The 14,348-nt window shown below is 43.9% G+C and overlaps 1 pseudogene; it reads right to left on the minus strand.

Annotated features, from left to right (window-relative positions):
* Positions 1 to 4,324: 4,324 nt before the first annotated feature.
* The window catches only part of LOC128691219 (glutathione peroxidase-like), a 50,444-nt pseudogene continuing 40,420 nt past the window's right edge, over positions 4,325 to 14,348 (minus strand).

The following is a 14,348-nucleotide window of genomic DNA, read 5'->3' on the forward strand; positions in this document are numbered from 1 at the left end:
CTTCCCCCTTGATTATAATAATAATAATAATATCCAGCAACAGATATAATAACTTTCCATTGCTCAATAATTCACTACACACACAACCCCGTGTGGGCTCCCAACACTCCCCCCCCTTATCCCCCTCCTATTCTAAATCAAACAGGTTTGCCACAGCAACCTGCATCAATCTTACAGACATGTTGACATATATACATTAACATTACAGTTGTCTTGCTCGTCCAACAAAGTGTATTACACAACCACAAGACTGCTTGAACAGTGTACTAACACCATTCATGGCTTAGATATGTATCAATACATCACAAACTGAAATACATTTAGCACATATAAATAATTCACTGCAGGTAAGGACACCTATCACTAAAAGTCTCCCCAGCACAAATGTGTGGGAAGCTTCACTTCCCCCCCCCCTCCGTTGTGCTACACCCAAACCTATTCTCAACATACAAATACAAAGAAAATGAAAACATCTTATCTCATTGATACAGTACATATTTTTATACAGTGTAAACTCCGAGGCAGCTACGGTGAAAAGCTCTGTTCCACAAGGCACAGTACTCGCTCCCATCTTGTTCCTCATCCTCATATCTGACATAGACAAGGATGTCAGTCACAGCACCGTGTCTTCCTTTGCAGATGACACCCGAATCTGCATGACAGTGTCTTCCATTGCAGACACTGCAAGGCTCCAGGCGGACGTCAACCAAATCTTTCAATGGGCTGCAGAAAACAATATGAAGTTCAACGATGAGAAATTTCAATTACTCAGATATGGTAAACATGAGGAAATTAAATCTTCATCAGAGTACAAAACAAATTCTGGCCACAAAATAGAGCGAAACACCAACGTCAAAGACCTGGGAGTGATCATGTCGGAGGATCTCACCTTCAAGGACCATAACATTGTATCAATCGCATCTGCTAGAAAAATGACAGGATGGATAATGAGAACCTTCAAAACTAGGGAGGCCAAGCCCATGATGACACTCTTCAGGTCACTTGTTCTATCTAGGCTGGAATATTGCTGCACACTAACAGCACCTTTCAAGGCAGGTGAAATTGCCGACCTAGAAAATGTACAGAGAACTTTCACGGCGCGCATAACGGAGATAAAACACCTCAATTACTGGGAGCGCTTGAGGTTCCTAAACCTGTATTCCCTGGAACGCAGGAGGGAGAGATACATGATTATATACACCTGGAAAATCCTAGAGGGACTAGTACCGAACTTGCACACGAAAATCACTCACTACGAAAGCAAAAGACTTGGCAGACGATGCACCATCCCCCCAATGAAAAGCAGGGGTGTCACTAGCACGTTAAGAGACCATACAATAAGTGTCAGGGGCCCGAGACTGTTCAACTGCCTCCCAGCACACATAAGGGGGATTACCAACAGACCCCTGGCAGTCTTCAAGCTGGCACTGGACAAGCACCTAAAGTCAGTTCCTGATCAGCCGGGCTGTGGCTCGTACGTTGGTTTGCGTGCAGCCAGCAGCAACAGCCTGGTTGATCAGGCTCTGATCCACCAGGAGGCCTGGTCACAGACCGGGCCGCGGGGGCGTTGACCCCCGGAACTCTCTCCAGGTAAACTCCAGGTAAGGTAAACTCCAGTGTGAATACATAGGTATAATACATGTATACAATACACTCAATCCACACAGACCCCACCCCATAATATTACAACATAATAGACCAAATTTCATACACACACCAGTGGCATAATCCTATACTGGGCACATCCCCTGCCCTCAAGGCGCATGCAGACTGGCGCCCCAAGACACACACGCCATTAACCAGCACTGCCGGTTACTGGCGGCTAAGGTTTCCTCCCTCACTGCCATACTACTACTTTTGCAAGCCCACCTGGGCCCTGGGGACCACGTTTGCCATGCTCTCCACGCACAACACCCGTGCCAACTGGCACCACCTGCTGTCGCTGCTCACTTCCACTAGCACACCTCCCCCCGTCTACCGATGCCCTCTTCCCTGGACGTTGAGCCGGCATCAGAACGTCATCAGAGTCCGACATTGCTGCCGCCCTCTTCCTTGCCCCAGCGTCCTCCTCCATGTTTGTGGCTGGGGTGTCCACACGATGAACCTCTACCACCACCTTCGTCGATGCCTTCCGACCAGAGGTCATCACATCCCCGCCAGCCTCACCACCACCTCCTGCTGCTCGACTGCCCCAGGCATGAGCTCCGGATTGGCTGTCGACACAGCCGTGGAGGCCACATCTGTAGACGGGAACATGGTATGCAGAACTGACGCTAATGTTGCATTAAATTCCTCCACTTCTGCTGTCACCTGGTCCTCCCCAAAATCCTGCTGTACCACCTGCAATGCAGGCAACTCGGGAGACGTCAGCTCCAATTCTGACTCCACCACAGGCTCCTCAGTCTCCTCACTCCAAAGGCGACCATGCCCACCATCTATTTGTCGTCTATGTGTGGGAGCCTCCTGCCCAACGTCAGTTATTGCTTCACCGGCCGGCCTCCTGGCCTGCCCTCGCTGCGCACACACTGCCGCCGTATGATCATAGGCTCCGCAGAGGCGGCACGTCTGTCGTTGGCCAGCATACGACACCATGACCTGCGTGCGGAAGTCATTAAGGTACACATACGATGGTATGGCCTGACGAAGAAACATCTTAAGAGTAAACGTACCTTCAGGGAGACCAGCATACGCCCCAGCCTCCCACTTGCCATGTTTTGCCATGTGTATCACTCCGTATCTGTTGAAAACACTGTGGAGATCCATTGCATCGGCCTCGAAGGGCACGTTGCGCAGTTTTACCCACGTGTATTGTCGCGAGACATCCACCATAGGCACACGCACTGCAGGGGACACATCTACGCAGATATCTTGGAATTGCTCAACCAGCTCCTCATACACTGGCCCCTTGAGTAGTTTCACAAATATCCGGTAGGTGCCATTTAAAGCCACACCGTACAAATCCTTGGTCTCAATGCCATAAGTGTCACGGATAATCTTGGGTAGCAAAACCTGTGCATTCTCAGGCGTAATCGCCCCCTGAATAAGCTCTATACCAATGGTATTCACCTGCCTCCGCACGCTAAATGCCATGACGTCACTGGTTAGCTTGCTAGACTGTCAGTAGAGAGGTGCGAGGCACGTCCACACTCCCTGGCAGCTAGGTCGCGAATCGACCAAAGGATGTAGTTAGCACATTTTTAAGTCACTTGCTACACTCCACTCTGACTCTTGTGTCATTACCCTGACCTACTACTACAACAACTACTCAAGGTCTTAAGGCATCAGTTATAATAGTGACTGGATGATATCAAAATTTTTACCAATACTGATACTCAATTTTACATAGTCGGTGTGGAAAATACTGTATATATTTTCTGGAAATACGGTAATTTATAGGTAAATAGATGCCCTATATTGTATTTTTAAAAGAAGTATGATATCGAAAATGAGAAACCTGCGGCTGGGGGGGGGGGGTCAGTCGCCATTTTGTTTGAATTTGGATTAGAAACGTTGTAATGGGAAGAATTTTTCGTGCTCTAGAGGTTAAAATTGGGCTGACACCTCTCAAATAGGAGACGAAATTGTTGGATGTGCATTCCTGCATAACTTGAGATATCAGGCGACTGGACAATACAGCTCCAGGAACCTCAGATAAGTCTTATGTAGTAACCTGGCCAGTGTTATTTTCATAGATAGAGTGAGGTTTTCTGAGTATGATACACCTTAATCTCCAGTCAAACTGGTGAGTGATATTAAGATATTCTCCTTCTGTTATGCATATGTGTATATATAATCATTTATTATTTTTTAACATGCAGTCCACAAATTTATATATTTACCAGCATTCCTGGTGATGTATATTTCATTTAATTAATAGGTCCAGAGCAACTTGTGGATATGACAGTGGTAGGTATCGAAGGGGGACATTTTTTGTGACCTAGGTGTCCCAAATTCCTACTTGTCGATGTAACTCTGATAAATAATAATCTTTGTTATTATTTACTGTTATAAGATAAGATTTCGTTCGGATTTTTAACCCCGGAGGGTTAGCCACCCAGGATAACCCAAGAAAGTCAGTTCGTCATCGAGGACTGTCAAACTTATTTCCATTGGGGTCCTTAATCTTGTCCCCCAGGATGCGACCCACACCAGTCGACTAACACCCAGGTACCTATTTGCTGCTAGGTGAACAGGACAACAGGTGTAAGGAAACGTGTCGAAATTTCCACCCGCCGGGAATCGAACCCGGGCCCTCCGTGTGTGAAGCGGGAGCTTTAGCCACCAGGCCACCAGGCTATATAATGTATATAATGATACATCCAAGTTAGTTTAATATGTTTATTATGCACCCCATACCCATCCTGTGGGCGGTAGTCAAAAGATTACAGAGGTACATAATGGGTCCAGGGACTGGGCCTCAAAGTTTTGATAGCTGAGCAAGTTACAGATGTAATGAATTCACAATTTACAAAGGTAATGAACTCACAATTTACAAAGGTAATGAACTCCAGGTAGGTCTAGTCACAATCATGACAAGTTACAAAGGTATTTACAGATTACAGAGGTACACAATGGGTCCAGGGACCGGGCTCCAAAGTTTTGATGGCTGAACTAGGTACAAGGTAATGAACTCACAAGTTACAAAGGTAATGAATACTGTAAGAATGGTTACTTACGTTTATACATGGCTGCAATGAATGGAATGAGACACACACAGAGGATATATTAGATGAATAAGTATTTTTTAATGCAAATTTAAAAAAAAAATGACAAGTACCTCTTTAGGGTAAACAGAAGAATATATTTTCAAATATTTTGTTTAAATGATCGTACCCTATATTCCTGTAGTATCCATTAGCTATGTCCTTTGTCCTCACCTGATCTCGAGAGGTAACCAGAGTCAAGTTGAATGTGCTGAAGACGAGACCCAGGTTTACTCTACTTTCCAGCACCGCCCACCGTCTGGTTTATAGCAATGCCTTCATCATATCAGGTGGAGTTTCAGTCATAGCAGCTAGTCAACAGGAAGACAAAAGGGGCGAGGGAAAATGGGCAACACTAGTCATTGTTTTAGAAAGTGATCACTGCTTAAGGGCCAAATTAGTGGTTTTCAACACCCACTTATTTATTCTTTGCCTATCTTAGGATTACTGCTGCAAAAGAAAGATGATATCATTTCTTATGTCTTGAGGCTTAGTGCCTGGGTCATAACGCATGAAGGGTTTTCCATTCTTGGTGATGAGAAATTTCTCCCAGTTCCAACGGATATCGCTGTTCCGCAAAGGGCTGTAGAAAAGACTGCTCTTTGTTACAAAATTCTGACGAGTGGTAGGGCAGTATGCCTGTTTGAAAAGAAAATAATGTGATAGGTCATTATTAATTATACTTTTTTAAAATTGCATATGAGTATTTTATGAATATTAACTTGTAAATTATTCATTCACAAAAAATATTTTCCCAGGAAAGAAGAGAAGCTATGTGACATTCAGGGTCTTGGAGAATAATATTTTGATTACCTATGACCACATGACCCACAGTGCAGTGGGTCAGGCCAGTAAACCAGTAATCCAAGATAGAACATATTTATACAGCAATAGAGAAAAAAGAAGTCCCACTGGGGATCTTCATTGACTTACGTAAAGCTTTCGATACAGTTGACCACGACTTGCTCCACATAAAATTGTCGCACTATGGTATAAGAGGGCACTCCCTCAACTACCTAAAGTCATACCTCAGCAACAGAAGCCAATATGTGTACACAAATGGGGCAAACTCTTCCGCACAGCCAATTACAGTTGGTGTCCCACAGGGAAGTGTCCTAGGCCCTCTTCTCTTTCTCATATACATAAATGACCTGCCAAATGCATCGCAACTACTCAAACCCACACTATTTGCAGATGACACTACATACGTCTACTCTCACCCGAGCCCAGTCATGCTAGCCAATACTGTAAACACCGAATTACAGAAAATATCAACCTGGATGAGGACCAACAAACTTACTCTAAACATTGACAAAGCCTACTACATTCAGTTTGGTAACAGCTGCAGATGTGTCTCTTAACATAATGATAAATGGATCACCTATCACAAAACTCACAGAGGGAAAATTCCTAGGAATCCACCTTGATAACAGACTCAAATTTCAAACACATATACAACAAATTTCCAAAAAAAAATTCAGGACCGTAGGCATACTTTCGAAGATACGGTACTATGTTCCACAGTCAGCCCTCCTGGCCCTATATCACTCACTTATTTACCCCTATCTCACCTATGGAATTTGTGCATGGGGCTCAACAACAATAAACCATCTCAGACCACTAATCACCCAACAAAAGGCTGCAATCAGAATGATAACAAATTCCCACTACAGACAGCACACTCCACCAATATTCATAGCTCTAAACCTACTCACAATACGAAACATCCATACTTATTACTGCACCTACTACATACATAGAACACTTAACTCTGACATAAACCCTCCCCTCAAACATCTCCTTACCAACCTCAACAGAACACATGACCATAACACAAGGCACAGATCACTCTTTGATGTTCCTCGTGTCCACCTCACGCTATGCAAAAACTCAATGCACATAAAAGGCCCTAAAATCTAGAATTCATTACCTGTGAATATAAAATAAACACTGTTTATAAATTCAAGTCTTCTCAAAAATCACTTACTCACCCACAACTAAATAAATACTGAATAATTGTATCTCATATGTGAAAATTTGTCTGGACTGCCTCGAAGTGAGTCGTCTACCCTGGCAAGCTCTGTTGACACCGAGCTCTGAGGTCGGTACCTCAGCCTCACAAGTGGCTTATAGAACAGATTTTCATGACTGATGTTGCAAGAAATCTCGCCTGCATGCACGTTCAAAGGACTAACTTACTTGGTGATGTAGAATCTATTCTGGTCTTCAACCTCCCTAAGCTTAGCCCCTTTGGACTTCCCCTCAGAAACCACGTGCAACCGGAAGCTTTAATTCCTGCAATATGCAATCGTTATTAGTGACCTGCCTGCACCTCAGAAATTCCTATTTCCAAGGGGGGTGAATCCCCTAGAATACTACGCAGAAAGTGACACTAGCTTCTAGGCTGACAAGAGACACAATCACGTACTGGTCATGAACTGCAGGCTGCACAAAGGCCACAGCACGACTCACTCGCAATTTTCCCCAGACACTGGCCAGGATCCTAAGAAAAAAGGGAGGTCTTGTCTTACTGTATGTGCCTGACAGAGGAGGACATCTACAGTACGTCGAGGTGCCTCCACCAGATTTCCCCAGGTCTAATATGTGAAGACACGTGGGGGCGCCGACTGCTGATCACAGCACGTGTTGTTCAGATGGTGTCTAGTCTTAGAAGGAAGCTCTGGCGTCTTCGAGACCCACGCCTCGTCGTTCAAACTTGGGCTGCCAGTTCTCCCTAGCTAACTTAACCTAGTGTTTGCCTACATTCAGCCTATTACTACCTATGTTAAGGTCTTAGGTCTACATTATTATTATCTACAGTTGCCTCAATAATCCTAATATTAGTGTACTAACAGTATAAACTACCTACTTCTTCCCTGAAGGGTAAATCTATCAATTAAGAAGTACCTTCCAACCACCTTCGCCAACCCGGGCGAGTGTGTTTGTGTTTTGGGTGGGTGTAAGGGCCCTCGAACGGTGTGTTTTTCCCCGTTGGGACTTCTCGGACCGAATAAGTTCCAACATCATATATGTATCTCATTATTGTATCTCATCTCATTGGTCAAAAGAGAGGCATATATAGGCGTATCAAAAGAGGGGATGGGCAGTTAAGAAATCAATATATTCAATTAAAGAGATAAAGAAAGGAATAAGAATAGCAAAAAGGGATTATGAGGCTAAGGTCGCAAGAGATTCAAAGATTAACCCTAAAGGCTTCTTTCAGGTATACAGAAGTAAGATTAGGGACAAGATTGGCCCACTTAAGAGTAACTCTGGTCAGATCAGTGGCAGTGATAAGGATATGTGTGAAATTCTAAATACCTACTTCCTCTCAATTTTCACCCAGGAAAATACTAGCGATATTCCTGAAATAATAGATTATGTAGAACAGGATGATAATAAACTATGTACCAACAATACCAGTACCAACAATACCACCAGTCCGATAACATTCTTCTTTGCAAATATACAGGGTCTAAAGCCAGCAACAAACAACAAAATACCTTTCATCCGTGGACTGCTTGCAGAGGCAAAGGCAATGTTCGCGGCTTTCACTGAGACCCACATAAAGGATCACTTGGACAACGAAATATGGATCCCAGGTTACAACCTATACAGATGTGACAGAGTGAACAGGCAAAAGGGGGGGGGGGGGGTTGGCCTGTACATTGCAGAGTCACTTGTTTGCACAGAACTGCTAAATGCCTCAAATGATGTAGTGGAAGTTTTAGCAGTAAAGGTCGAGAACCAAAACCTAGTCATTGTGGTAGTCTACAAGCCTCCGGATGCAACATCCCAGCAATTCCAGGAACAGCTGTTAAAAATTGACCACTGTCTGGAAAACCTTCCAGCTCCTGCACCCAACATCTTGCTCCTGGGGGATTTCAACTTAAGGCACCTAAAATGGAGGAATATAGCAAAAAATATTGTTGCACTAATAACACCAGGAGGCAGCTCTGATGAAAACTCACACTCACGCAAGCTTTTAAATCTCTGCACAAAATTCAATTTAAACCAGCAAATAATAGAGCCTACTAGACTGGAGAATACACTAGACCTCATCTTCACTAACAATGATGATCTGATAAGAAATGTCACCATATCAAAAACAATATAGTCAGATCACAACATAATTGAGGTTCAGTCATGTATGCGCGGAGCCCCAGACCGACATAATGAGATTAGTCACGAGGGAGCATTCACCAAATTCAACTTCAATAACAAAAACATAAAGTGGGACCAAGTAAACCAAGTCCTAACCGATATAAGCTGGGAAGATATACTAAGCAACACAGACCCCAACTTATGCCTAGAACAGATTAACTCGGTGGCACTCGATGTATGCACAAGGCTTATTCCTCTAAGAAAAAGGAGGAGTAGATGTAAAACAGAAAGAGACAGGCGCTCCCTTTACAGGCGACGGAAAAGAATAACAGAGCGGCTAAAAGAGGTCAATATATCTGAAATGCGTAGGGAGACACTGGTCAGAGAAATAGCAAGCATCGAACTTAAGTTAAAAGAATCCTTTAGGAGTCAGGAATCGCGGGAAGAACTAAAAGCCATAAATGAAATCGAAAGAAACCCAAAGTATTTCTTCTCCTATGCCAAATCAAAATCGAGAACAACGTCCAGTATTGGGCCCCTACTTAAACAAGATGGGTCCTACACAGATGACAGCAAGGAAATGAGTGAGCTACTCAAGTCCCAATATGACTCAGTTTTTAGCAAGCCGCTAACCAGACTGAGAGTCGAAGATCAAAATGAATTTTTTATGAGAGAGCCACAAAATTTGATTAACACAAGCCTATCCGATGTTATCCTGACGCCAAATGACTTCGAACAGGCGATAAATGACATGCCCATGCACTCTGCCCCAGGGCCAGACTCATGGAACTCTGTGTTCATCAAGAACTGCAAGAAGCCCCTATCACGAGCCTTTTCCATCCTATGGAGAGGGAGCATGGACACGGGGGTCGTCCCACAGTTACTAAAAACAACAGACATAGCCCCACTCCACAAAGGGGGCAGTAAAGCAACAGCAAAGAACTACAGACCAATAGCACTAACATCCCATATCATAAAAATCTTTGAAAGGGTCCTAAGAAGCAAGATCACCACCCATCTAGAAACCCATCAGTTACACAACCCAGGGCAACATGGGTTTAGAACAGGTCGCTCCTGTCTGTCTCAACTATTGGATCACTACGACAAGGTCCTAAATGCACTAGAAGACAAAAAGAATGCAGATGTAATATATACAGACTTTGCAAAAGCCTTCGACAAGTGTGACCATGGCGTAATAGCGCACAAAATGCGTGCTAAAGGAATAACAGGAAAAGTCGGTCGATGGATCTATAATTTCCTCACTAACAGAACACAGAGAGTAGTCGTCAACAGAGTAAAGTCCGAGGCAGCTACGGTGAAAAGCTCTGTTCCACAAGGCACAGTACTCGCTCCCATCTTGTTCCTCATCCTCATATCCGACATAGACAAGGATGTCAGCCACAGCACCGTGTCTTCCTTTGCAGATGACACCCGAATCTGCATGACAGTGTCTTCCATTGCAGACACTGCAAAGCTCCAGGCGGACATCAACCAAATCTTTCAGTGGGCTGCAGAAAACAATATGAAGTTCAACGATGAGAAATTTCAATTACTCAGATATGGTAAACATGAGGAAATTAAATCTTCATCAGAGTACAAAACAAATTCTGGCCACAAAATAGAGCGAAACACCAACGTCAAAGACCTGGGAGTGATCATGTCGGAGGATCTCACCTTCAAGGACCATAACATTGTATCAATCGCATCTGCTAGAAAAATGACAGGATGGATAATGAGAACCTTCAAAACTAGGGAGGCCAAGCCCATGATGACACTCTTCAGGTCACTTGTTCTATCTAGGCTGGAATATTGCTGCACACTAACAGCACCTTTCAAGGCAGGTGAAATTGCCGACCTAGAAAATGTACAGAGAACTTTCACGGCACGCATAACGGAGATAAAACACCTCAATTATTGGGAGCGCTTGAGGTTCCTAAACCTGTATTCCCTGGAATGCAGGAGGGAGAGATACATGATTATATACACCTGGAAAATCCTAGAGGGACTAGTACCGAACTTGCACACGAAAATCACTCACTACGAAAGCAAAAGACTTGGCAGACGATGCACCATCCCCCCAATGAAAAGCAGGGGTCTCACTAGCACGTTAAGAGACCATACAATAAGTGTCAGGGGCCCGAGACTGTTCAACTGCCTCCCAGCACACATAAGGGGGATTACCAACAGACCCCTGGCAGTCTTCAAGCTGGCACTGAACAAGCACCTAAACTCAGTTCCGGATCAGCCGAGCTGTGGCTCGTACGTTGGTTTGCGTGCAGCCAGCAGCAACAGCCTGGTTGATCAGGCTCTGATCCACCAGGAGGCCTGGTCACAGACCGGGCCGCGGGGGCGTTGACCCCCGGAACTCTCTCCAGGTAAACTCCAGGTACGATTGCGGTAACTAGTGATATGGTCCTCATTATTATTATAATCAAGGGGGAAGCACTAAACCCGTAGGATTATACAGCGCCTATGGGGGGATGGAAGGCATTCAGGCTTAATTCAGGGAACTGGAGCACAGATCCAATTCCCTAGATCAAGAGCCCCTCACCAGCGTCAAGGAGCCTTCCTTGAGGGGATATGGTCCTCAGACAAATAGAGAAACTAAAACCTAACAAATCCCCAGGCCCTGATGAACTATTTGCAAGGGTGTTAAAGGAAAGCAAAGAGGAACTTAGCATACCTTTGGCTAATCTTTTTAACATATCACTACAAACTGGCATAGTGCCTGGTAAGTGGAAAATGGCAAATGTAATACCTATTTACAAGGCAGGTGACAGGTACTTGGCTTCGAACTATAGACCAATAAGCCTTACCTCCATAGTGGGAAAATTTATGGAATCAATAATTGCCGACGCAATTCGTAGCCATCTTGACAGGCACAGATTGATTAATGAATCTCAACACGGTTTTACAAAGGGGCGTTCCTGTTTTACGAATTTACTAACTTTTTTCACTAAGGTGTTTGAGGAGGTAGATCATGGTAATGAATATGATATTGTGTATATGGACTTCAGTAAGGCTTTCGATAGAGTTCCACATCAGAGGCTGTTGAGGAAACTTAAGGCACACGGAATAGGAGAAATTTTTTCCTGGGTAGAGGCATGGCTGACAAATAGACAGCAGAGAGTTTGCATAAATGGGGAGAAATCAGAATGGGGGCACGTCACAAGCGGTGTTCCGCAGGGGTCAGTGTTGGGCCCGTTGTTCACAATTTACATAAACGACATAGATGAGGGAATAAATAGCGACATAAGCAAATTCGCTGATGACACCAAAATAGGCCGTCCAATTCATTCTAATGAGCACACTAGAGCACTCCAGGATGATTTGAATAGACTGATGCAATGGTCGGAGAAGTGGCAGATGCAGTTTAATATTGACAAATACAAAGTTCTAAATGTTGGACAGGTAAATAACCATGCCACATATAAACTAAATAATGTAGATCTTAATACTACTGATTGCGAAAAGGATTTAGGAGTTCTGGTTAGCAGTAATCTAAAACCAAGACAACAGTGCATTAGTGTTCGCAATAAAGCTAACAGAATTCTTGGCTTCATATCTAGAAGTATAAATAATAGAAGTCCTCAGGTTGTTCTTCAACTCTATATATCCTTGGTTAGGCCTCATTTAGACTATGCTGCTCAGTTCTGGTCACCGTATTACAGAATGGATATAAATGCTCTGGAAAACGTACAGAGGAGGATGACAAAGTTGATCCCATGTATCAGAAATCTTCCCTATGAGGATAGACTGAGGGCCCTGAATCTGCACTTTCTCGAAAGGCGTAGAATTAGGGGGGGTATGATCGAGGTGTATAAATGGAAAACAGGAATAAATAAAGGGGATGTAAATAGCGTGCTGAAAATTTCCAGCCAAGACACGACTCGCAGCAATGGTTTCAAGTTGGAAAAATTCAGATTCAGAAAGGATATAGGAAAGCACTGGTTTGGTAATAGAGTTGTGGATGAGTGGAACAAACTCCCGTGTACAGTTATTGAGGCTAAAACGTTGTGTAGTTTTAAAAACAAGTTAGATAAATACATGAGTGGGTGTGGGTGGGTGTAAGTTGGACCTGACTAGCTTGTGCTGCTGGGTCTGGTGCAGTGCTCCATCCTTGAGTGGAGATGATCAGACTGGGTGGGTCATTGGGCTAATCCGGGGGGGGGCATGGACCTGCTCCGCATGGGTCAGTAGGCCTGTTGCAGTGTTCCTTCTTTCTTATGTTTTTATAAATGTCAACCTGTGACCCAATCAAACTTTGTTACTATTTAACTTCATTACCTAACAGAATACTCCATTCTACTGATTACACAGCAACACAGTAAATGACCTTATGACCTGTCTTTGTAATAATCATTTGTACTAAATTGTTATCTGTTTTACAGTAATTTTTGTACCACTGAATATTTCATTGCTTAGTTAATCTTAAGTTAATTTTAAGCCTGCCCATAATGCTCTGCATACAAGGGGCTTCGGCATGCTGCACTTTAAAAATTGTATTCCTTGTACTTCTCTGTATCATGTTCAAATAAATAAATAAATAAATAAATAGCAACCTCACATCCACCGAGCCACATTGGCGGACAAAAGAGAAGGCATCCGGAAACCTGCCAAAAGGCATACTCCTCCCAGAGCCAACAGGCAGCATCCAGACACTCGTCAACCGAAGGACACCCTAAGCCACCTTCCATGGCAAACACCACCACCAAGGACCTCAAAGGAATGTAATGGATAACACCCTTTCCCCAACCTAGGAGCTATAATTCCTGAGGGAAGGACCCCAAAGGCTAAAAGCAGGAAATGAAGGAGAGGGATAGGGCAGGGAAGGGATTAGGGGGGATTTGGTCAGAGAGAAGAACAAAAGGTCCAATTCCTCAGACCACTGGGGAGCTGCCTAAATCATGGACCAACAGCCTCATTATTCCCATTCTGAAGCCCAATCAACAAAACTCATTTCGCCCAATATCCCTTACTAGCTGATTCTTAATCGTCTTATGCACAGAATTATGCAATTCTTGTCTCCCCGGTTACATGGCTTCATGCATGGAAGAAGTGTGCATCATTGCATTACCACCTTTCTCATTCTGCACACTGACAGCTCATACACTACCTTCCTTGACCTTAAATCCGCTTTTGATGTAGCCAACCGACATGTAATCATTAGTGAACTTGCCAGAATAGATGTTGGAGGATGACTTCGCTGGATTAAAGGTTACCTGTCCAACAAAGTCGTCTGTGTTGTTCCAGGGACATAGAAGTGTAACTAAGATTTTGAATTAGGAACCCCACAGATAGGTGTGCTTAGTCCCACCCTTTTCAATATTCTGATTAATGCCTTACTTAATGCTATGCCTAGCCAGCCCCATCATTATATGGTTAGTTTTGCTGATATAATGATTCACACCACCGGAAACTCCAACACCCAAAACATTCTTAATCATGTACTAGCCTCGTGTCAGGACCTGGGGTTAATGATCTCGGGGGATAAAACAAAGTTACTCAACAAGCGTCCTCCTCGACAGAGAGGCACAGTTC

This window comes from Cherax quadricarinatus, chromosome 27, assembly GCF_038502225.1.
Source record: "Cherax quadricarinatus isolate ZL_2023a chromosome 27, ASM3850222v1, whole genome shotgun sequence".
NCBI lineage: Eukaryota > Metazoa > Arthropoda > Malacostraca > Decapoda > Parastacidae > Cherax > Cherax quadricarinatus.